Source organism: Pelodiscus sinensis, chromosome 25 (genome assembly GCF_052426305.1).
Source record: "Pelodiscus sinensis isolate ZL-2025 chromosome 25, ASM5242630v1, whole genome shotgun sequence".
NCBI lineage: Eukaryota > Metazoa > Chordata > Testudines > Trionychidae > Pelodiscus > Pelodiscus sinensis.
The window spans coordinates 14115554-14126466 of record NC_143076.1 but is presented as its reverse complement, the minus strand read 5'-3'; the positions used below and the strand labels follow the sequence as shown (position 1 = coordinate 14126466).

The window sequence follows — 10913 nt, the reverse complement described above, 5'->3', positions numbered from 1 at the left end:
TTGCCCTGAAGTTGTTGTTCTAGTATCTAACTTAGGCAGCAGTGAACCGAGCTAGCTGAGGAACCGGTTGTGTTTGTTTTGCTTATGTTTGGACAGTAAACTTATTTAAAGATGGGGCAATGTGTTTCGGGAAGAAGGGGAGAAGCCCTGCCTGGGGACAAGATATAAAATGCTCCCTGACCCACAACAAGAACTTTTTACAGGAACTTTGTAGACATGTCTTTGAATAAATGTCTTAATAAAGTACAGGGCAATAGTGGATCAGGTGTGGTCTCCCTTAGTCAGTCTCTTGTTGCTTATATGATCTGGTATTACTGGGGGAAATTCTGGAAAGAAATTGCCTATGATTCTGATCAACAGCAGACTAGGGCCCTTTGTAATATGATAACTGAAGCAAAAAAGGGGTCTGTAATCACCATTTGGGGGGGATTATTGCTCAGTATCCACAAAGAAATCCACATGTGTGAAAATCTCAGCTGGTCTTGAGTCTTGTTATAAACTTGATTTACAGTCCAAGTTCACTAAAGACTGCAAACCATTTAAATAGACCTGGGACCATGGCTTGTGGTGGTGTCTCAGAAAGAAAATCTATGAAATTCAAGGTCTAGCCGAGGTCTCATGTGAAACTCATTCAAAATCAAAAACTCCAGGGGGAAACCCCACATGAGTTGTTAAATGAAGAAAACCTTCCTGAGAAGCCCTGCAAAAGGAAATGGCCAAGTTCCTCACAGCTTGATTTATGAAACATCTGTAAAAACATGTCCAGGGTTGATGATTGTCATACAAACCCTCACTCGCAAGGAAGATGGGGTTTCTTATTTTTGTGTATTTAAATCCCAATTCTCCTTAATGCCCTCCTGAAAATAAATCTTTGAAAAACAGGAAAAATCTCCTGCTCAAATGATCTAATTAGCAACTCTGTCACTTGGCTAATTGTAAATCTGGTGACTTTCCAAATCTTTAAACGGCATTCAAATGTCAAGTTATATTCACTTCACCAAATTTAAATATTTGGGTTCACTTCAAGACTTCTTAATGCTAAATTAGTCTTAAATATTATTTATTATTGAACTGAGGTAGTACGTACAAGCTCAAATCAGGGCTTGATTGAATTAGACATTGTACAGACATAGCCAAGGAGTTTATAGTCTAAGGGTACGTCTAGACTGCGGGGGAGGGGGGGTGTTCAGGATACCAGAGGTATGCAGAAAACCCCCCCTACATCCAGGGAACATGTTTGCTCTTCTACTATTTTTTTTTTTTTTTTTTTTTTTTTTTTTTTTTTTTTTTTTTTGCGGAAGAGCAGACACGCTCTTTCAGAAGCCCTGTCTTCCTTGTTCCACGAGGAAGAAGGGGTTTTCCAAAAGAGGTTTTTTTTCCCGAAATTTGGCCCAGTGTAGATGGGCCAAATTTTGGAAAAGCCTCCCCTGGAAAAAAAAAGCGGAAAAAGGTACGCAAAATGCAAAGCACATTTTGCATACCTTTTTCTGAAAAAAAGGTATAGTCTAGATATACGCTAAGTATATGACAAGAACAGGTGGATACAACAAAGGAAGGACGTGTTAACTTTGAGTTGGAAATATTCATATCGTCTATGAATGACTATTTGCTGAGATTTTAATAAATGTTCATCTCACAGACTACCCGAGCCTCTTGCATAGACAGAAAGCAAAGCTTATCTTGAAGCAAAAGTCTGTTTATCTTGTTCTGTTCATCCTCAATAGATTTCTTGAGTAGGAATTTCTGCATGATCAACTTTAATTTCATCATATGAGTTAACTTGGAAAACTAATGTCACATGTGATGAGGACTGTGGCACAATAGCGTCCAAGGAGTCTTTAGTGTGAAATACACAAAGAGCAAGAAATGGGCGTACATGCAAAGGATTCATTTGCTAGACTAGCACGGTGTCCTTCATCTTGTTTATGGGTTGAAGAGCTGTGAACTGGAAACAGACAGCTGGGATGCAGAAATGAGTGAGACCATTCTCATTGCATGTTTCTTTTATTTTCTCTATTTGTCTTGTGGGAAGTGTCAAGTAGGGAGACTTTGTTCCAATTGTAAGACTGCTCTTTGCTTTGTTGGCATTGCAGTGTATTATATTGTATCTTTTCGTGCTATTTGATTGCAAATCCTTTGGAACAGGGAGCCCAAAATTTGATTCAATTTATTTACTGTATTTATTAATAATCTTTGCATGTAAATAGCACTTGGCTTTCAGTCATCTTAGAGCTCCGTTCAAAAGTTAGGTGTCAGGACAGGTAACTTGTCCTGACACCTATGACTATCCCAACACCTAATTCAGATGTAAGCTTCTGTGCATGTCCAACATGAAATATGGCTCCAGGAACCAGAGCAGACTATACTTTTTCTCATAATATACCTGTCTCCTGAGGGCTCGACCAACTCTGACATTAAGTAGGCATTGTTGCCTTTCAACTGAGTAGTAGCAGAATTTGGTGTTGATTTTCCATTGCAGGAAAACTCAGTGACCTGAAATCTGGGTATTCTCTTAAGGACATTTGTTTCTGTTTACACTCTACATACCAGGCTTAAACAGAGGTATATTGTGGCAAAAGCTAGTCAGTCTGGAATTCATGAGGCTGGGGTAGAGGGGCAGTTAACCGTTTTTGTTGTTGTTCTGCTTATTGATGGGTTTTGTTTCTCTGGATTTCTCTTGAGGTCAGTGTGGCTGGAATAATGCTGTGAACTATTCCAAATGTACTATAGGGAGGGAGAATTCCAGTATAAAAGGTGTACAGCTTAAATAAGCGACACATGATTCTGTGGAATAGACATGTTTCATAGATAATATTATAAATAAAACAATTCTGTTTCCTCTGCTGAATGGCAGTGGAGTAGCGAGGGCGGGAAGAGGAGGGCAGTTGCCCCCGGGCACCACACTAGAGGGATGCCAATTTAGCAGTGGAGGGAAGGATGGTGCTCGGAGTCCTATGACCCCGCAGGTGCCAGCCAGACAGCAGAGGGAAGGTCGATGCTAGGACCCCGCAGGTGCCAGCCGCTTCCGCACCTGTAGGAAATTGAAACTGAGTGTGAAGCACCCAGTGAGGGCAGCGCACAGGGCAAGGGGTCAGGCTGAGCATGCGCAGAACGCAGCTGGAACACAGGCCCCATCTGTGACTACAACCCTCACAATCCCCTTTGCCACCAGTTGGTCTGAGGCACTGCCCATTGGGCTGCAGCATCCGGGTCCTCGCCTGTAGCCCGCCCCGCCGAGAAACTGCAGCCGTGGATTGGCCAGATGGTGCATCAGTCTGGCTGGAAGCGGAATGGCTCCATGCGCTGGAGGGAGCCCCACATGGCAGCGGGACAGGCCGGGAGGGATCCGGCTGAGGGGTGCAAATTTTGCCTTTGCCTCCAGGCGCATAACACCCTTGCTACACCTCTGCTGAATGGTATGACTCTTACATCCCAACAAAACCAGGAACTGCTGCTTGAAACAGACCCACCATGTTGCTTCACGTGGGGAAGAGTCAGCTTTTCACCTTCCCATTACTATAGCCTAACAGGGTAATTTGAAGGCCTTTGTGCTCTTGTCTAGTGTCTCGGGAAATAAGGAAGACCCATTTGGATTGTAAGTTGTCTTTTGCTTGTATTGAGAGCAAAAGGATCATGGCAGACACAGAGAATTGACCATGAGGGGCTCTGGGTGAAATTCAGGTCCAGTTAAAGTTGACAGGAGTTTCCCCATTGATGTGAATTGGACAAAATTGTCGTTCCATAGGTACATCCATGTTGCAACTGAAGTATGTCACAGGCCCTCTCCTGACAGGTGGAATAGAAGCAGCTTGGTTTATCCCTTTGGGTCAGGCATATTATTCTACAGATATTCAGCAAGTTTATACTTCATATATATAGTAGCCCTATGTCTGTGTGTCTTTAACGCTGACGTACACATGGCCCCCTGGCCGTGTATGTCACCGCCCCGCCCCCCTTCCCCTTCTGCCGTGGCGCACTGCCACGACATACATGGCCAGGGGGAGTGGACGTGTACGTCACCACCCCTCCTTTCCCTCCCGCCGTGGTGCTGAGTGCTGCGCCCCTCAGCTGGGCCCCAGAAGGGAAGGGGGGGTGACGTACATGGCCCCACACCCGACTGTGTATGTCGGCGCCCCGCCCCCCTTTCCCTCCCTCCATGGCAGCTGGGCTGAGTGTTGCGCGCTCAGCCGGGCCGCCGTGGGGGAGGAGAGGCAGGGCGGTGACGTACACAGCCAGGGGGCAGGGCCATGTACATCACTGCCCCCTCTTCCCTTCCCTCCCTTCCATGGCGGCTGGGCTGAGTGTTGCGCGCTCAGCTGGGCTGCCATGGGGGAGGAGAGGCGGAGCGGTGATGTACACGGTCAGGGGTGGGGCCATGTATGTCACCGCCCCGCCCGCCTCCCTTGCGGCAGCCCAGCTGAGCAGGAAGCACTCAGCCAAGCACCATGGCGGGGTGTGGAAGGGGAAGGGAGACAGGGAGAGACGGAGGGGAGAGAGAGGCAGGAGGAGGAGGAGAAGAAAAAGGGAGGGTGAGAGGCAGGACAGGGAGAAGAGAAAGAAAGAGACGGAGAGAGAGGCCAAAGGCGGAGGAGAACTGAGAGGGGGCGGGAGGCAGTAAGAGGAGAGAGAGACGGAGCGAGAGAGCTCAGGAGAGAAGACCTGAAAATCCTGTCTTACGATGGGCTAATTGGCTAGTCTGGTAATATTTGAGTAACTAAGACATGAGGGCAAGCCAAAGAAAGCCAGAAAAGTAGAGATCCTAACAGTGAAGAGAGCCTGAGACAAAAAATGGACAGTACTAGACATCACAGTAAGCCTATCAGACAATAATTCAGTTTCTGATTCCCTTCCAGGCTGGAGCCATCTGTTGCATACCTGTGGGATATCTCATCCTGCATGGAAATCTACAGGAGGAGTTTGTATCTGATTGACCTGACAAATGTACCCAGCTTTTGAAAGGTTTTCAGCACAATGATTGTTGCATACTATGCTGGGTGGATTGCAATCTAGATAGGGTTAGCAAGGAGATGCATTTGGTTTGGAACTACCTTATTTTTCTTAGACTAAGCCAGTGATTCCTAAACTTTTTGAGCAACTGCATAAATTTTAAGGTACAGACTTGAAACTCAAATGCATGCCTTTCTTTACACATGCAAATACCCAAGTTTGGATATCCTTTCTTTGCATGGAGGCAGGTGATTTGCATACCTGAATCAAGGAAAGGCAATTATGAACACCTATGTTTAAAAATATGTACCTAGCAGATTCAGCTGTATCAGCACTTTCCCATTTCATTGGATGAGTTCTAAAACTTGCCAGGCAGGCAGTTGACACAGTCACAAGGGCAGTCTGAGTTCCTTCCCAAATGCAAGAATTTTTATAACCTTTCTACTGGGTTTATAAAATAAATGACAAACTTGAGTACATGGTGCACATAGCTATATTTAATTGCAGATTCTATGGACATCTCTGGTTCACGTCATAATTCGGCAAAAGAAATGTGTTGCTGTTATTGATTGCTAACTTAATTATGAGCTACTTCCCTCACTGAAATGACACTTATGTCTATGAAATTCAGGATGCTGTAGTTTAAAGTCGAGAAATAGAGGTGATGTGCTCTGCAGGATGGGAGTGACCATTTGGAGACCATTCCCCAATCCCATAGTCTAGCACTCACGTTCTCTGCAAGGAGAAAGTCTCCACCTTCTAGTATGGAAGTGAAGGACTGGGGAGGAGGAGATGGAGAATCCAAAAAGCCCACAGACAAGATCAAGATGCCTTGATTTAAATGTTTTTTAACATTCTCATAGAGTTGAAGAAATTATATTTAGCTTTAGCATGAAGTCTTCTATTTAATATTTTTTTAAATTCAGTTTGACCTCAAATTGGCAGAAGGGAAACTTCATTATGTGCTTGTTTTACATTCAGGATATCATTTCTGCAGATAAATATGGAAAGTAGTTCCTATTACTCATACAGTGTTTCACACATCTGTTTTATGTTTCACTAAGGCACAACAAAGTGAAACCATCATCTATCCTGCTTCTCTCCATTAATTCAACATGTAAAAAAAAGGGATGATTGTCTTCCATCTCACAGATCACTGTCAGGGAAATCGGTTCCTTGGTTTATAGTTCATGCAAACAATGCCAAAAACACAAATAATAGAACTTGAAAATGGCAATCCAATGCACAATGTAATTTAAGAGCAAATATCACTATTTAATGCACAGAGGAGCAGTTCAGAGCACATTATGCACTAACTTAACCTAATCCTTGCTGCAAAAAATCACTGTGGTGAGCCAACTGGGATAGGAAAGTGTAATGGGAGTGAGAAACTGCCAAGATGACATTCATTCATAAAATCGTGAGGCTGCATGAGTGGCTTTCACCCTCCAGAGCTACTGTACTAAAGCACATGTTATAAAACAGATTGCAAAGTTTATTTTTTTTAAAAGGAAAAGTTATCTACAACAGTGACAAGCTGGCCTCACAAGAGACTGGGAGGCAGGAGTTCAAGTAGTCTTTGCTTCCCAAGTCTGCCATGGCCATCCTGTATGGAAGCACAAGGTAAGAAGTCCTGACAGTTAGAATGGAGTTAACAGTACTTTGTCTTTAGTTACATTGTAAACTCTTCTGGTCTGATAGTGTCTCTTACTATGTAATTGTAAGCTTCTTCGCATGAGCCCCCTACCATAACACAGAGAACTTTAGTATCTCCTCTGTTTCAGTACATTATTCTTCTTAATTATAATCACGTTATGCAATCAAAAGTAAAATTTCAATGGCTTGTCCAACTGTATTAACGGAGTGTAGTGAAATCTCCTACACAAAAATGTTGTATTACTTCAACTGTAATGAAATTTATATCCCCTTAGTGAGATTTATCCAAATTCCTTACATGTCCCCTGATGTCTGAACTCTATTAACAGAGCATACCAGTTCCTGCTTTGGGAAACATTAATTTTTATCCTAACACAAAGCACACAAAATATAGCAAACTCTGTAATTATAACTTGATGAGAACCCCAGACAAAAAGCACACTTGGTGCATTCCACATATGGATCATAACTGGATTTAGACAGCAGATCAGCTTGCAATCAGGTCTAAGGATGTTGCATGTCACTTGGATGGACTAAATAGAGATGGCTTGATGCAAGGGTGAAATTTAGAAAGGGAAGAATATATATCCTGGTGGCATTTCCATAACTAGATAATCCCATGACCATTTCCTTATCTCTTTTTAATGGGTGAGTCATAAAAGTTGCAGTTGTTCTATTCAGTTGTAGGAAAAGTATAACTTATTTAATTTTCAAAAAAATTTCTGGCTTCAGAAAAGTCTCAGTAAAATTAGACTACCTCCCTTTGTCATAAGAATAAATTTATTTTAATTTTATATCATTCCCTTTCCTGGTAATATTGAAAAATGAGTTGCTTACAGTGCTTGTAGATCATTTTTATTTGACATACAGAAACACTGAGGCATAGAGATTAAGTGATGTGATGTATCAGTGGCAGAGTAAGGATAACACTTAAAAATCATCATACTCAACCCTCTGCTCTTTGAAGTCAATCTCAGGGTTTTTTGTTTTGTTGTAGTTGTTGTTTTGTTTTTAAAAAGTAACAGTACAAGTTGCCTCAGAAATGTTGAGGTGGGTAAAACTTCTATAAAGTCTCAAAGGTTTTAGTTTTGTTTTCTGAAAAATCATTTTTAAAATAGCCACTTTTTCTGCCCCCAGTTTTCTGCACTTTAGGCTGAACTGAGGTGTTTCATCTTAAAATAATAATTTGCTGCTGAGCTCAGGTCCTGGGCCCCCCAAGTTTCAGCTGTGAGCTAATGTTTGCAGCCAAGTTATAAAGCTCTGAAAATAAAAGGCTTGAGTGGAAAGGAAGATTGTATTGACTATAACAGAACTCATCTTTCCTGATCACCCTTTTGAAGCCATGATTGTATAAGTTAGCAGCACTCTTGCCAAGTGCAATATTTCTTCAGTTGTTCTACCTGACCAGAATCATGAAGTCTTTTAAGAGTACACTGAGCATTATTGACTCTTCCATCTGCTCCTCTACACAATGGACCCTACTTCTCTTCGGAAGGAGCTACTGCTGTGCAGATGGTACACATCTGCAAAGGAATTACATCATATGACATCATCTGGTATTGCACATGTTATTACTACCGGCAGTGAGCTATCTGTTGCTTAACAACCTCATTAAGGTGAAAATCACTCCGTGCAGACAGCCAGAGCAAGTCCAATGCACCACTTAAGCCATATTTTGAGTTGCACCTTCTGCCCCCTGATGATTATTAAAAAGAGTCTACTGTTTCTAGAAAGGCAGTAGATGTCTGCTACCTGTCTCTAGATTTTTAATGTAGCTAACAGTCATATTTAGTTGCCTTTTAGGCTAACAGAGTGTTTCAAGTATGTTAAAACCCGTGTAGCGTTAGACAGCTGCCCTTTTTAATTCCACAAATGGCTGCACTTCTTCAGCTGGTACTGTGATCCCTGTCTATAGTTTCTGATAGCAAAATGTTTAGGTACTAGGCCAGAGCTAGGTAGTAATAATACAGATTCAGAGGAACAGTAAAGGTTTCTCTAGAGAAGCGGAAGACCCTCTCCCTGGAAGGATGGAGGGGATTTTGAGAGTGAAGCCTCTTAGTGCTAAGTCATGTAAGGAAAAATCCCCACTAATCAGGGGTCCTTTGAGGTTACGTTGTAGAGAGGAAGCTAGTAAGGTGGAACTCCTCCAAAGACATAAATAGTCTCTAAATGACACACTCCTGTAGCAATGTGAATATTAGCTGCAAGGCGGATATGTCTTTTTAATGTGATGCTCAGAAGTCCCTTCCCACCAGCACATTTCCATAATTCTTATTATTCATCAGTGCTTTTATTTTCCTCATCTAATAAACGCCTTGGTCCTTGTTCTTTATTTATTAGTTTGCCCCCACTACCACTGTCCACATTGTTCTCTTGTTTGGATTGTTATGCTTACATGCTTGTGTTTTGTGTACCTTCCTTTCCCCCCCACACCTCCCCATAAATGTGCAGGCTGACCTTTGCCATGGTAGACTGTAGGATATGGAGAACTCTTACCTTAACTATCGCCCAATTGCCAATATTCCCTTCTTGGGCAAGGTACTCGAGTGGGCAGTGTCATTGAAACTCCAAGCTTTCTTGCAAGAAACAGATTATTTAGATCCATTTCAGTCTGGCTTTAGGCCGGGTTTGGAACTGAAACCACCTTGGTCGCCCTGGTAGACAACCTATGCTGGGAGATATACAGGGGGAGCATGTCCTTGTTGATTCTCTTGGCTGCCTCTCAGAGGCTTTTGACACCATCGACCATGGTATCTGTGACGGGGCGAACAGGCCCCGCACTGCAGGGCTGGGAGTAGCCCAGGCCCAGCTGGCTGAGAGGGCCCCGCCCTTCCGGCCCTGCTGGGCATGCTCCCAGCAGAGGCCAGGTATAAAGGCAGAGGGAGCCCAGCAGGCAGGAGGACAGCTGGGGGAGGGAGGAGATCAAGCTAGGCCAGTGTTTTTGCAGCTGCTGGGACCAGAGCCACTGCTGGATCCTGACACCAAGGAAGCAGACCCCGACTCCAGGAGACCGGAACGTACCCACAGCCCCAGCAGGTACTGCCTCCGAGGCCAATGGGCCCCCGGGGAACCGGGGTGCGGTAGGAAGCAGCCCAGAGCAGGGGATACAAAGTTTGGCTCGGCGTGTATCGGCCGGATTCCCCGCCCAGCCGGCAGGAGCCACAGACCCTGCCTCAAGGGCCCTGGGCTGGGACCCGGTGGAGAGGGAGGGCCCGGGTCCCCCTACCACGCAGGCCCCCCCCGGATAACCAGGCCTGGGGCCGGGAGAGGCTCCCCAGAGGCACTAGGCCTTTGATACCGTATATCCCCTGACAGAGGGGCCTGGACTTTGTGTTAAGACAGTGATACCGTATATCCCCTGATAGAGGGGCCGGAACTTCTGGGGACTTTGGGGTGCGGTACGGGCCCGGACTGAGACGCGGGTCAGTATAAGGGGGTCAGCAGCCCCCGTCAGGGGCGTGCCCCCTGACAGTATCCTTCTGGAATGCCTGGCGGACTTGGGTATTGGAGGAATTTTTCTGCAGTGGTTCCGGTCTTACCTGTTGTGATGCTTTCAGAAGATGGAGCTAGTGGGCTGCTATTTGACCCTGTGGCAATTGTGCTACATGGTCCCACAAGGTTCCATCTTGTCCCCTATGCTGTTTAACATCTACATGAAGCTGCTGGGAGAGGTCATAAGGAGTCTTGGAGGATGGTGCTATCAATATGCAGATGACACCCAACTTTATTTCTCTGACATCAGAACCAGGTGTGGCAGTGACTGCTCTAATCTGGTGTCTGGAGGCGGGGATGGACGGGATGAAGTCAAACAAGCTGAAGCTGAATCCAGATAAGACTGAGGTCCTATGGATCAAGAGGCCATCTGTTTGGTATTGAGGCGTGGTACCTGTTCTAGATGGTACCACGCCCTGAAAGAACAGGTACGCAGCTTGGGAGACCTCCTGGACCCTTTTTTAACATTTGATAATCAGATTTCTTCAGTTGCCACGCATACTTTTGGGCAGCTTCATCTAATCCGCCAGCTGCGACCCTTCCTGAACAAGCATGACTTGGCCACAGTGATCCATGCTCTTGTTATATCCCAACGGAATTACTGTAATGTGCTTTATGTGGGGCTGCCTCTAAAGAGCCTTTGGAAACTTCAACTGGTCCAGAATGTGGCTGCTTGAGTTTTAACTAATATTCGTTATATGGAGCACATTAAGCCAGCTGCACAGGCTTCTGGTATGTTTCCAGGCACAATTTAAGGTCTTGGTTATGACCGATAAAGCCCTAAATGGGTTGAGTCCGGGGTATCTGAAGGACCGTCT

General features: G+C 44.6%; 1 long non-coding RNA gene across 1 annotated transcript; it reads right to left on the bottom strand.

The window, feature by feature from the left end:
- Positions 1-4494: 4494 nt before the first annotated feature.
- LOC112545524 (uncharacterized) lies at positions 4495-10266 on the bottom strand. The gene is made up of 3 exons (XR_012897745.2): positions 10143-10266; positions 9100-9274; positions 4495-6553 (listed from the first exon to the last, which is right to left on the bottom strand). It is a non-coding gene; the product is annotated as an uncharacterized LOC112545524 (long non-coding RNA).
- Between the last annotated feature and the right edge of the window lie 647 nt (positions 10267-10913).